Below are 14,881 nucleotides of genomic sequence, written 5' to 3' on the forward strand. Positions count from 1 at the left end.
CTGACTCTCACTGGCAGACAGTTCCTGAAGGTGCTGACTCTCACTGGGGACAGTCCCTGAACGTGCTGACTCTCAATGGGAGACAGTTCCTAAATGTACTGACTCTCATTGGGAGACAGTTCCTGAAGGTGCTGACTCTCACTGAGGACAGGTCCTGAAGGTGCTGACTCTCACTGGGACACAGTTCTGAAGGTGCTGACTCTCACTGAGGACTGGTCCTGAAGGTGCTGACTCTCACTGGGAGACAGTTACTGAAGATGCTAACTCTCACTGGGGGACAGTTCCTGAAGGTGCTGACTCTTACTGGGTCACAGTTCCTGAAGGTGCTGACTCTCACTGGGACACAGTTCCTGAAGGTGCTGGATCTCACTGGGACACAGTTCCTGAAGGTGCAGACTCTCACTGGGACACAGTTGCTGAAGGTGCTGACTCGCCCTGGGACACAGTTCCTGAAGGTGCTGATTCTCACTGGGGGACAGCTCCTGAAGGTGCTGACTCTCACTGAGGGACAGTTCCTGAAGGTGCTGACTCTCACTGGGACACAGTTCCTGAAGGTGCCGACTCTCACTGGGACACAGTTCCTGAAGGAGCTCACTCTCATTGGGGGACTGTTCCTGAAGGTGCTCACTCTCACTGGGACACAGATCCTGAAGGTGCTGACACACACTGGGGGACAGCTCCTGAAGGCGCTGACTCTGGGACACAGTTTCTGAAGGTGCTAACTCTCACTGGGACATAGTTGCTGAATGTGCTGACTCTGGGACACAGTTTCTGAAGGTGCTGACTCTCACTGGGACATAGTTGCTGAAGGTGCTGGCTCATACTGGGGAACAGTTCCTGAAGGTGCTGACTCTCACTGGGACACAGTTGCTGAATGTGCTGACTCTCCCTGGGTCACAGTTCCTGAAGGTGTTGATTCTCACTGGGACACAGTTCCTGAAGGTGCTGACTTTCACTTGGGGACAGTTCCTAAAGGTGCTCAGTCTCACTGGGGGACAGTTCCTGAAGGTGCTCACACTCATTGGGGGACATCTCCTGAAGTGCCTACTCTCACTGGGACACAGTTCCTGAAGGTGCCGACTCTCACTGGGACACAGTTCCTGAAGGTGCCGACTCTCACTGGGGGACTGTTCCTGAAGGTGCTGACTCTCACTGGGACACAGATCCTGAAGGTGCTGACTCTCACTGGGGAACAGTTCCTGTAGGTGCTGACTCTCACTGGGACACAGTTGCTGAATGTGCTGACTCTCCCTGGGTCACAGTTCCTGAAGGTGCTGACTCTCACTGGGACACAGTTCCTGAAGGTGCTGACTCTCACTGGGACACAGTTCCTGAAGGTGCTGACTCTCACTGGGGGCAGTTCCTGAAGGTGCTGACTCTCACTGGGGGACACATTCCTGAAGGTGCTGACTCTCACTGGGACACAGTTCCTGAAGGTGCTGACTCTCACTGGGACACAGTTCCTGAAGGTGTTGACTCTCACTGGGGGCAGTTCCTGAAGGTGCTGACTCTGACTGGGGGACACATTCCTGAAGGTGCTGACTCTCACTGGGCCACAGTTCCTGAAGGTGCTGACTCTCACTGGGGCACAGTTCCTGAAAGTGCTGACTCTCACTGGACACAGTTCCTGAAGGTGCTGACTCTCACTGGGGGACAGTTCCTGAAGGTGCTGACTCTCACTGGGACACAGTTCCTGAAGGTGCTGACTCTCACTGGGACACAGTTCCTGAAGGTGCTGACTCTCACTGGGGGCAGTTCCTGAAGGTGCTGACTCTCACTGGGGGACAGTTCCTGAAGGTGCTGACTCTCACTGAGGGACATATACTGAAGGTGCTGACTCTCACTGGGGACAGTTCCTGTAGGGGCTGACTCTCATTGGGGGACAGTTCCTGAAGGTGCTGACTCTCACTGGCAGACAGTTCCTGAAGGTGCTGACTCTCACTGGGGACAGTCCCTGAACGTGCTGACTCTCACTGGGAGACAGTTCCTAAATGTACTGACTCTCATTGGGAGACAGTTCCTGAAGGTGCTGACTCTCACTGAGGACAGGTCCTGAAGGTGCTGACTCTCACTTGGACACAGTTCTGAAGGTGCTGACTCTCACTGAGGACTGGTCCTGAAGGTGCTGACTCTCACAGAGAGACAGTTACTGAAGATGCTAACTCTCACTGGGGGACAGTTCCTGAAGGTGCTGACTCTCACTGGGTCACAGTTCCTGAAGGTGCTGACTCTCACAGAGAGACAGTTACTGAAGATGCTAACTCTCACTGGGGGACAGTTCCTGAAAGTGCTGACTCTCACTGGACAAAGTTCCTGAAGGTGCTGACTCTCACTGGGGGACAGTTCCTGAAGGTGCTGACTCTCACTGAGGGACAGTTCCTGAAGGTGCTGACTCTCACTGGGACACAGTTCCTGAAGGTGCTGACTCTCACTGGGGGCAGTTCCTGAAGGTGCTGACTCTCACTGGGGGACAGTTCCTGAAGGTGCTGACTCTCACTGAGGGACATATACTGAAGGTGCTGACTCTCACTGGGGAACAGTTCCTGTAGGTGCTGACTCTCACTGGGACACAGTTGCTGAATGTGCTGACGCTCCCTGGGTCACAGTTCCTGAAGGTGCTGACTCTCACTGGGACACAGTTCCTGAAGGTGCTGACTCTCACTGGGACACAGTTCCTGAAGGTGCTGACTCTCACTGGGGGCAGTTCCTGAAGGTGCTGACTCTCACTGGGGGACACATTCCTGAAGGTGCTGACTCTCACTGGGACACAGTTCCTGAAGGTGCTGACTCTCACTGGGACACAGTTCCTGAAGGTGTTGACTCTCACTGGGGGCAGTTCCTGAAGGTGCTGACTCTGACTGGGGGACACATTCCTGAAGGTGCTGACTCTCACTGGGCCACAGTTCCTGAAGGTGCTGACTCTCACTGGGGCACAGTTCCTGAAAGTGCTGACTCTCACTGGACACAGTTCCTGAAGGTGCTGACTCTCACTGGGGGACAGTTCCTGAAGGTGCTGACTCTCACTGGGACACAGTTCCTGAAGGTGCTGACTCTCACTGGGACACAGTTCCTGAAGGTGCTGACTCTCACTGGGGGCAGTTCCTGAAGGTGCTGACTCTCACTGGGGGACAGTTCCTGAAGGTGCTGACTCTCACTGAGGGACATATACTGAAGGTGCTGACTCTCACTGGGGACAGTTCCTGTAGGGGCTGACTCTCATTGGGGGACAGTTCCTGAAGGTGCTGACTCTCACTGGCAGACAGTTCCTGAAGGTGCTGACTCTCACTGGGGACAGTCCCTGAACGTGCTGACTCTCACTGGGAGACAGTTCCTAAATGTACTGACTCTCATTGGGAGACAGTTCCTGAAGGTGCTGACTCTCACTGAGGACAGGTCCTGAAGGTGCTGACTCTCACTTGGACACAGTTCTGAAGGTGCTGACTCTCACTGAGGACTGGTCCTGAAGGTGCTGACTCTCACAGAGAGACAGTTACTGAAGATGCTAACTCTCACTGGGGGACAGTTCCTGAAGGTGCTGACTCTCACTGGGTCACAGTTCCTGAAGGTGCTGACTCTCACAGAGAGACAGTTACTGAAGATGCTAACTCTCACTGGGGGACAGTTCCTGAAAGTGCTGACTCTCACTGGACAAAGTTCCTGAAGGTGCTGACTCTCACTGGGGGACAGTTCCTGAAGGTGCTGACTCTCACTGAGGGACAGTTCCTGAAGGTGCTGACTCTCACTGGGACACAGTTCCTGAAGGTGCTGACTCTCACTGGGGGCAGTTCCTGAAGGTGCTGACTCTCACTGGGGGACAGTTCCTGAAGGTGCTGACTCTCACTGAGGGACATATACTGAAGGTGCTGACTCTCACTGGGACACAGTTCTGAAGGTGCTGACTCTCACTGAGGACTGGTCCTGAAGGTGCTGACTCTCACTGGGAGACAGTTACTGAAGATGCTAACTCTCACTGGGGGACAGTTCCTGAAGGTGCTGACTCTTACTGGGTCACAGTTCCTGAAGGTGCTGACTCTCACTGGGACACAGTTCCTGAAGGTGCTGGCTCTCACTGGGACACAGTTCCTGAAGGTGCAGACTCTCACTGGGACACAGTTGCTGAAGGTGCTGACTCGCCCTGGGACACAGTTCCTGAAGGTGCTGATTCTCACTGGGGGACAGCTCCTGAAGGTGCTGACTCTCACTGAGGGACAGTTCCTGAAGGTGCTGACTCTCACTGGGACACAGTTCCTGAAGGTGCCGACTCTCACTGGGACACAGTTCCTGAAGGAGCTCACTCTCATTGGGGGACTGTTCCTGAAGGTGCTCACTCTCACTGGGACACAGATCCTGAAGGTGCTGACACACACTGGGGGACAGCTCCTGAAGGCGCTGACTCTGGGACACAGTTTCTGAAGGTGCTAACTCTCACTGGGACATAGTTGCTGAATGTGCTGACTCTGGGACACAGTTTCTGAAGGTGCTGACTCTCACTGGGACATAGTTGCTGAAGGTGCTGGCTCATACTGGGGAACAGTTCCTGAAGGTGCTGACTCTCACTGGGACACAGTTGCTGAATGTGCTGACTCTCCCTGGGTCACAGTTCCTGAAGGTGTTGATTCTCACTGGGACACAGTTCCTGAAGGTGCTGACTTTCACTTGGGGACAGTTCCTAAAGGTGCTCAGTCTCACTGGGGGACAGTTCCTGAAGGTGCTCACACTCATTGGGGGACATCTCCTGAAGTGCCTACTCTCACTGGGACACAGTTCCTGAAGGTGCCGACTCTCACTGGGACACAGTTCCTGAAGGTGCCGACTCTCACTGGGGGACTGTTCCTGAAGGTGCTGACTCTCACTGGGACACAGATCCTGAAGGTGCTGACTCTCACTGGGGAACAGTTCCTGTAGGTGCTGACTCTCACTGGGACACAGTTGCTGAATGTGCTGACTCTCCCTGGGTCACAGTTCCTGAAGGTGCTGACTCTCACTGGGACACAGTTCCTGAAGGTGCTGACTCTCACTGGGACACAGTTCCTGAAGGTGCTGACTCTCACTGGGGGCAGTTCCTGAAGGTGCTGACTCTCACTGGGGGACACATTCCTGAAGGTGCTGACTCTCACTGGGACACAGTTCCTGAAGGTGCTGACTCTCACTGGGACACAGTTCCTGAAGGTGCTGACTCTCACTGGGGGCAGTTCCTGAAGGTGCTGACTCTGACTGGGGGACACATTCCTGAAGGTGCTGACTCTCACTGGGCCACAGTTCCTGAAGGTGCTGACTCTCACTGGGGCACAGTTCCTGAAAGTGCTGACTCTCACTGGACACAGTTCCTGAAGGTGCTGACTCTCACTGGGGGACAGTTCCTGAAGGTGCTGACTCTCACTGAGGGACAGTTCCTGAAGGTGCTGACTCTCACTGGGACACAGTTCCTGAAGGTGCTGACTCTCACTGGGGGCAGTTCCTGAAGGTGCTGACTCTCACTGGGGGACAGTTCCTGAAGGTGCTGACTCTCACTGAGGGACATATACTGAAGGTGCTGACTCTCACTGGGGACAGTTCCTGTAGGGGCTGACTCTCATTGGGGGACAGTTCCTGAAGGTGCTGACTCTCACTGGCAGACAGTTCCTGAAGGTGCTGACTCTCACTGGGGACAGTCCCTGAACGTGCTGACTCTCACTGGGAGACAGTTCCTAAATGTACTGACTCTCATTGGGAGACAGTTCCTGAAGGTGCTGACTCTCACTGAGGACAGGTCCTAAAGGTGCTGACTCTCACTGGGACACAGTTCTGAAGGTGCTGACTCTCACTGAGGACTGGTCCTGAAGGTGCTGACTCTCACAGAGAGACAGTTACTGAAGATGCTAACTCTCACTGGGGGACAGTTCCTGAAGGTGCTGACTCTCACTGGGTCACAGTTCCTGAAGGTGCTGACTCTCACTGGGACACAGTTCCTGAAGGTGCTGGCTCTCACTGGGACACAGTTCCTGAAGGTGCAGACTCTCACTGGGACACAGTTGCTGAAGGTGCTGACTCGCCCTGGGACACAGTTCCTGAAGGTGCTGATTCTCACTGGGGGACAGCTCCTGAAGGTGCTGACTCTCACTGAGGGACAGTTCCTGAAGGTGCTGACTCTCACTGGGACACAGTTCCTGAATGTGCCGACTCTCACTGGGACACAGTTCCTGAAGGAGCTCACTCTCATTGGGGGACTGTTCCTGAAGGTGCTCACTCTCACTGGGACACAGATCCTGAAGGTGCTGACACACACTGGGGGACAGCTCCTGAAGGCGCTGACTCTGGGACACAGTTTCTGAAGGTGCTAACTCTCACTGGGACATAGTTGCTGAATGTGCTGACTCTGGGACACAGTTTCTGAAGGTGCTGACTCTCACTGGGACATAGTTGCTGAAGGTGCTGACTCATACTGGGGAACAGTTCCTGAAGGTGCTGACTCTCACTGGGACACAGTTGCTGAATGTGCTGACTCTCCCTGGGTCACAGTTCCTGAAGGTGTTGATTCTCACTGGGACACAGTTCCTGAAGGTGCTGACTCGCACTGTGACAGTTCCTGAAGGTGCTGGCTCTCACTGGGACATAGTTACTGAAGGTGCCGACACTCACTGGGGCACAGTTCCTGAAGGTGCCGACTCTCACTGGGACAGTTACTGAAGGTGCTGATTCTCACTGGGACACAGTTCCTGAAGGTGCTGACTCTGACTTGGGGACAGTTCCTAAAGGTGCTCAGTCTCACTGGCAGACAGTTCCTGAAGGTGCTCACTCTCATTGGGTACATCCCCTGAAGGTGCCTACGCTCACTGGGACACAGTTCCTGAAGGTGCCGACTCTCATTGGGACACAGTTCCTGAAGGTGCCGACTCTCACTGGGACACAGTTCCTGAAGGTGCTCACTCTCATTGGGGGACTGTTCCTGAAGGTGCTGACTCTCACTGGGACACAGATCCTGAAGTTGCTGACACACACTGGGGGACAGCTCCTGAAGGCGCTGACTCTGGGACACAGTTTCTGAAGGTGCTGACTCTCACTGGGACATAGTTGCTGAAGGTGCTGACTCTCACTGGGACACAGTTACAGAAGGTGCCGACTCTCACTGGAACACAGTTCCTGGAGGTGCCGACTCTCACTGGGACACAGTTCCTGAAGGTGCTGACTCTCACTGGGGAACAGTTACTGAAGGTGCCGACTCTCACTGGGACACAGTTACTGAAGGTGCCGACTCTCACTGGGACACAGTTCCTGAAGGTGCCGACTCTCACTGGGACACAGTTCCTGAAGGAGCTCACTCTCATTTTGGGACTGTTCCTGAAGGTGCTCACTCTCACTGGGACACAGATCCTGAAGGTGCTGACACACACTGGGGGACAGCTCCTGAAGGCGCTGACTCTGGGACACAGTTTCTGAAGGTGCTGACTCTCACTGGGACACAGTTCCTGAAGGTGCTAATTCTCCCTGGGACACAGTTCCTGCAGGTGCTGACTCTCACTGGGGGACAGTTCCTGAAGGTGCTGACTCTCATTGGGGTCAGTTCCTGAAGGTGCTGACTCTCACTGGGACACCGTTCCTGAAGGTGCTGACTCTCACTGGGGGACAGTTCCTGAAGGTGCTGACTCTCACTGGGACACAGTTCCTGAAGGTGCTGACTGTCACTGGGACACAGTCCCTGAAGGTGCTGACTCTCACTGGGACACAGTTCCTGAAGGTTCTGACGCTCACTGGGACACAGTTCCTGAAGGTGCTGACTCTCACTGAGACACAGTTCCTGAAGGTGCTGACTCTCTTTGGGGGCAGTTCCTGAAGGTGCTGACTCTCACTGGGAGACAGTTCCTGAAGGTGCTGACTCTCACTGGGGGACAGTTCCTGAAGGTGCTGACTCTCACTGTGACAGTTCCTGAAGGTGCTGGCTCTCACTGGGACATAGTTACTGTTGGTGCTGACTCTCACTGGGGAACAGTTCCTGAAGGTGCCGACTCTCACTGGGACACAGTTCCTGAAGGTGCCGACTCTCACTGGGACACAGTTCCGGAAGGTGCCGACTCTCACTGGGACACAGTTCCTGAAGGTGCTCACTCTCATTGGGGGACTGTTCCTGAAGGTGCTGACTCTCACTGGGACACAGATCCTGAAGGTGCTGACACACACTGGGGGACAGCTCCTGAAGGCGCTGACACTGGGACGCTGTTTCTGAAGGTGCTGACTCTCACTGGGACATAGTTGCTGAATGTGCTGACTCTGGGACACAGTTTCTGAAGGTGCTGACTCTCACTGGGACACAGTTCCTGAAGGTGCTAATTCTCACTGGGACACAGTTCCTGCAGGTGCTGACTCTCACTGGGGGACAGTTCCTGAAGGTGCTGACTCTCATTGGGGTCAGTTCCTGAAGGTGCTGACTCTCACTGGGACACAGTTCCTGAAGGTGCTGACTCTCACTGGGGGACAGTTCCTGAAGGTGCTGACTCTCACTGGGACACAGTTCCTGAAGGTGCTGACTGTCACTGGGACACAGTCCCTGAAGGTGCTGACTCTCACTGGGACACAGTTCCTGAAGGTGCTGACTCTCACTGGGACACAGTTCCTGAAGGTGCTGACGCTCACTGGGACACAGTTCCTGAAGGTGCTGACTCTCACTGAGACACAGTTCCTGAAGGTGCTGACTCTCTTTGGGGGCAGTTCCTGAAGGTGCTGACTCTCACTGGGAGACAGTTCCTAAATGTACTGACACTCATTAGGAGACAGTTCCTGAAGGTGCTGACTCTCACTGAGGACAGGTCCTGAAGGTGCTGACTCTCACTGGGAGACAGTTCTGAAGGTGCTGACTCTCACTGAGGACTGGTCCTGAAGGTGCTGACTCTCACTGAGACACAGTTGCTGAAGGTGCTGACTCGCCCTGGGACACAGTTCCTGAAGGTGCTGATTCTCACTGGGACACAGTTCCTGAAGGTGCTGACTCTGACTTGAAGACAGTTCCTAAAGGTGCTCACTCTCACTGGGGGACAGTTCCTGAAGGTGCTCGCTCTCATTGGGGGACATCCCCTGAAGGTGCATACTCTCACTGGGACACAGTTCCTGAAGGTGCTGACTCTCACTGGGACACAGTTCCTGAAGGTGCTGGCTCTCAGTGGGACACAGTTGCTGAAGGTGCTGACTCTCCCTGGGACACAGTTCCTGAAGGTGCTGATTCTCACTGGGACACAGTTCCTGACGGTGCTGACTCTCACTGGGAGACAGTTCCTGAAGGTGCTGACTCTCACTGGGGGAAAGTTCCTGAAGGTGCTGACTCTCACTGTGACAGTTCCTGAAGGTGCTGGCTCTCACTTGGACATAGTTACTGTAGGTGCTGACTCTCACTGGGGAACAGTTCCTGAAGGTGCCGACTCTCACTGGGATACAGTTCCTGAAGGTGCCGACTCTCACTGGGACACAGTTCCGGAAGGTGCCGACTCTCACTGGGACACAGTTCCTGAAGGTGCTCACTCTCATTGGGGGACTGTTCCTGAAGGTGCTGACTCTCACTGGGACACAGATCCTGAAGGTGCTGACACACACTGGGGGACAGCCCCAGAAGGCGCTGACTCTGGGACACAGTTTCTGAAGGTGCTGACTCCCACTGGGACATAGTTGCTGAATGTGCTGACTCTGGGACACAGTTTCTGAAGGTGCTGACTCTCACTCGGATATAGTTGCTGAAGGTGCTGACTCATACTGGGGAACAGTTCCTGAAGGTGCTGACTCTCACTGGGACACAGTTGCTGAATGTGCTGACTCTCCCTGGGTCACAGTTCCTGAAGGTGTTGATTCTCACTGAGACACAGTTCCTGAAGGTGCTGACTCGCACTGTGACAGTTCCTGAAGGTGCTGGCTCTCACTGGGACATAGTTACTGAAGGTGCTGACACTCACTGGGGAACAGTTCCTGAAGGTGCCGACTCTCACTGGGACAGTTACTGAAGGTGCTGATTCTCACTGGGACATAGTTACTGAAGGTGCTGACACTCACTGGGGAACAGTTCCTGAAGGTGCCGACTCTCACTGGGACACAGTTCCTGAAGGTGCTCACTCTCATTGGGGGACTGTTCCTGAAGGTGCTGACTCTCACTGAGGGACATATACTGAAGGTGCTGACTCTCACTGGGTCAGTTCCTGAAGGTGCTGACTCTCACTGGGGGACAGTTCCTGAAGGTGCTGACTCTCACTGGGAGACAGTTCCTGAAGGTGCTGACTCTCACTGGCAACAGTCCCTGAACGTGCTGACTCTCACTGGGAGACAGTTCCTAAATGTACTGACTCTCATTAGGAGACAGTTCCTGAAGGATCTGACTCTCACTGAGGACAGGTCCTGAAGGTGCTGACTCTCACTGGGAGACAGTTCTGAAGGTGCTGACTCTCACTGAGGACTGGTCCTGAAGGTGCTGACTCTCACTGGGACACAGTTGCTGAAGGTGCCGACTCACCCTGGGACACAGTTCCTGAAGGTGCTGATTCTCACTGGGACACAGTTCCTGAAGGTGCTGTCTCTGACTTGGGGACAGTTCCTAAAGGTGCTCACTCTCACTGGGGGACAGTTCCTGAAGGTGCTCGCTCTCATTGGGGGACATCCCCTGAAGGTGCATACTCTCACTGGGACACAGTTCCTGAAGGTGCTGACTCTCACTGGGACACAGTTCCTGAAGGTGCTGGCTCTCAGTGGGACACAGTTGCTGAAGGTGCTGACTCTCCCTGGGACACAGTTCCTGAAGGTGCTGACTCTGACTTGGGGACAGTTCCTAAAGGTGCTCACTCTCACTGGGGGACAGTTCCTGAAGGTGCTCGCTCTCATTGGGGGACATCCCCTGAAGGTGCATACTCTCACTGGGACACAGTTCCTGAAGGTGCTGACTCTCACTGGGACACAGTTCCTGACGGTGCTGACTCTCACTGGGGGACAGTTCCTGAAGGTGCTAACTCTCACTGGGGGACAGTTCCTGAAGGTGCTGACTCTCACTGTGACAGTTCCTGAAGGTGCTGGCTCTCACTGGGACATAGTTACTGTAGGTGCTGACTCTCACTGGGGAACAGTTCCTGAAGGTGCCGACTCTCACTGGGACACAGTTCCTGAAGGTGCCGACTCTCACTGGGACACAGTTCCGGAAGGTGCCGACTCTCACTGGGACACAGTTCCTGAAGGTGCTCACTCTCATTGGGGGACTGTTCCTGAAGGTGCTGACTCTCACTGGGACACAGATCCTGAAGGTGCTGACACACACTGGGGGACAGCCCCAGAAGGCGCTGACTCTGGGACACAGTTTCTGAAGGTGCTGACTCTCACTGGGACATAGTTGCTGAATGTGCTGACTCTGGGACACAGTTTCTGAAGGTGCTGACTCTCACTGGGACATAGTTGCTGAAGGTGCTGACTCATACTGGGGAACAGTTCCTGAAGGTGCTGACTCTCACTGGGACACAGTTGCTGAATGTGCTGACTCTCCCTGGGTCACAGTTCCTGAAGGTGTTGATTCTCACTGGGACACAGTTCCTGAAGGTGCTGACTCGCACTGTGACAGTTCCTGAAGGTGCTGGCTCTCACTGGGACACAGTTCCTGAAGGTGCCGACTCTCACTGGGACAGTTACTGAAGGTGCTGATTCTCACTGGGACACAGTTCCTGAAGGTGCTGACTCTGACTTGGGGACAGCTCCTAAAGGTGCTCAGTCTCACTGGCAGACAGTTCCTGAAGGTGCTCACTCTCATTGGGGGACATCTCCTGAAGGTGCCTACTCTCACTGGGACACAGTTACTGAAGGTGCCGACTCTCATTGAGATACAGTTCCTGAAGGTGCTAATTCTCACTGGGACACATTTCCTGAATGTGCTGACTCTCACTGGGGGACAGTTCCTGAAGGTGCTGACTCTCATTGGGGACAGTTCCTGAAGGTGCTGACTCTCACTGGGGAACAGTTCCTAAAGTTGCTGACTCTCACTTGGACACAGTTGCTGAAGGTGCTGACTCTCCCTGGGATACAGTTCCTGAAGGTACTGATACTCACTGGGACACAGTTCCTGAAGGTGCTGACTCTCACTGGGGACAGTTCCTGAACCTGCTGACTCTCACGGGAGGACAGTCCCTGAAGGTGCCGATTCTGACTGGGACACAGTTCCTGAAGGTGTTGACTCTCACTGGGAGACAGTTCCTGAAGGTGCTGACTCTGACTGGGGTCAGTTCCTGAACGTGCTGACTCTCACTGGGGGACAGTTCCTGAAGGTGCTGACTCTCACTGAGGGACATATACTGAAGGTGCTGACTCTCACTGGGGACAGTTCCTGAAGGTGCTGACTCATACTGGGGGACAGTTCCTGAAGGTGCTGACTCTCACTGGGAGACAGTTCCTGAAGGCGCTGACTCTCACTGGGAGACAGTTCCTAAATGTACTGACTCTCATTGGGAGACAGTTCCTGAAGGTGCTGACTCTCACTGAGGACAGGTCCTGAAGGTGCTGACTCTCACTGGGAGACAGTTCTGAAGGTGCTGACTCTCACTGAGGACTGGTCCTGAAGGTGCTGACTCTCACTAGGACACAGTTCCTGAAGGTGCTGACTCTCACTGGGACACAGTTGCTGAAGGTGCTGACTCGCCCTGGGACACAGTTCCTGAAGGTGCTGATTCTCACTGGGACACAGTTCCTGAAGGTGCTGACTCTGACTTGGGGACAGTTCCTAAAGGTGCTCACTCTCACTGGGGGACAGTTCCTGAAGGTGCTCGCTCTCATTGGGGGACATCTCCTGAAGGTGCCTACGCTCACTGGGACACAGTTCCTGAAGTTGCTGACTCTCACTGGGACACAGTTCCTGAAGGTGCTGGCTCTCAGTGGGACACAGTTGCTGAAGGTGCTGACTCTCCCTGGGACACAGTTCCTGAAGGTGCTGATTCTCACTGGGACACAGTTCCTGACGGTGCTGACTCTCACTGGGGGACACTTACTGAAGGTGCTGACTCTCACTGGGGGACAGTTCCTGAAGGTGCCGACTCTCACTGGGACACAGTTCCTGAAGGTGCCGACACTCACTGTGACACGGTTCCTGAAGGTGCTCACTCTCATTGGGGGACTGTTCCTGAAGGTGCTGACTCTCACTGGGACACAGATCCTGAAGGTGCTGACACACACTGGGGGACAGCTCCTCAAGGCGCTGACTCTGGGACACAGTTTCTGAAGGTGCTGACTCTCACTGGGACATAGTTGCTGAAGGTGCTGACTCTGGGACACAGTTTCTGAAGGTGCTGACTCTCACTGGGACATAGTTGCTGAAGGTGCTGACTCTCACTGGGGAACAGTTCCTGAAGGTGCTGACTCTCACTGGGACACAGTTGCTGAATGTGCTGACTCTCCCTGGGTCACAGTTCCTGAAGGTGTTGATTCTTACTGGGACACAGTTCCTGAAGGTGCTGACTCGCACTGTGACAGTTCCTGAAGGTGCTGGCTCTCACTGGGACATAGTTACTGAAGGTGCTGACACTCACTGGGGAACAGTTCCTGAAGGTGCCGACTCTCACTGGGACACAGTTACTGAAGGTGCCGACTCTCATTGGGACACAGTTCCTGAAGGTGCTAATTCTCACTGGGACACAGTTCCTGAAGGTGCTGACTCTCACTGGTAGACAGTTCCTGAAGGTGCTGACTCTCATTGGGGACAGTTCCTGATGGTGCTGACTCTCACTGGGGAACAGTTCCTGAAGTTGCTGACTCTCACTGGGATACAGTTGCTGAAGGTGCTGACTCTCCCTGGGATACAGTTCCTGAAGGTGCTGATACTCACTGGGACACAGTTCCTGAAGGTGCTGACTCTCACTGGGGACAGTTCCTGAACCTGCTGACTCTCACTGGAGGACAGTTCCTGAAGGTGCCGATTCTGACTGGGACACAGTTCCTGAAGGTGTTGACTCTCACTGGGAGACAGTTCCTGAAGGTGCTGACTCTCACTGGGGACAGTTCCTGAACGTGCTGACTCTCACTGGGAGACAGTTCTGAAGGTGCTGCCTGTCACTGAGGACAGGTCCTGAAGGTGCTGACTCTCACTGGGAGACAGTTCTGAAGGTGCTGACTCTCACTGTGACAGTTCCTGAAGGTGCTGGCTCTCACTGGGACATAGTTACTGTAGGTGCTGACTCTCACTGGGGAACAGTTCCTGAAGGTGCCGACTCTCACTGGGACACAGTTCCTGAAGGTGCCGACTCTCACTGGGACACAGTTCCGGAAGGTGCCGACTCTCACTGGGACACAGTTCCTGAAGGTGCTCACTCTCATTGGGGGACTGTTCCTGAAGGTGCTGACTCTCACTGGGACACAGATCCTGAAGGTGCTGACACACACTGGGGGACAGCCCCAGAAGGCGCTGACTCTGGGACACAGTTTCTGAAGGTGCTGACTCTCACTGGGACATAGTTGCTGAATGTGCTGACTCTGGGACACAGTTTCTGAAGGTGCTGACTCTCACTGGGACATAGTTGCTGAAGGTGCTGACTCATACTGGGGAACAGTTCCTGAAGGTGCTGACTCTCACTGGGACACAGTTGCTGAATGTGCTGACTCTCCCTGGGTCACAGTTCCTGAAGATGTTGATTCTCACTGGGACACAGTTCCTGAAGGTGCTGACTCGCACTGTGACAGTTCCTGAAGGTGCTGGCTCTCACTGGGACACAGTTCCTGAAGGTGCCGACTCTCACTGGGACAGTTACTGAAGGTGCTGATTCTCACTGGGACACAGTTCCTGAAGGTGCTGACTCTGACTTGGGGACAGCTCCTAAAGGTGCTCAGTCTCACTGGCAGACAGTTCCTGAAGGTGCTCACTCTCATTGGGGGACATCTCCTGAAGGTGCCTACTCTCACTGGGACACAGTTA

The sequence above is a fragment of the Scyliorhinus torazame genome, chromosome 12 (genome assembly GCF_047496885.1).
Source record: "Scyliorhinus torazame isolate Kashiwa2021f chromosome 12, sScyTor2.1, whole genome shotgun sequence".
Taxonomy (NCBI): domain Eukaryota; kingdom Metazoa; phylum Chordata; class Chondrichthyes; order Carcharhiniformes; family Scyliorhinidae; genus Scyliorhinus; species Scyliorhinus torazame.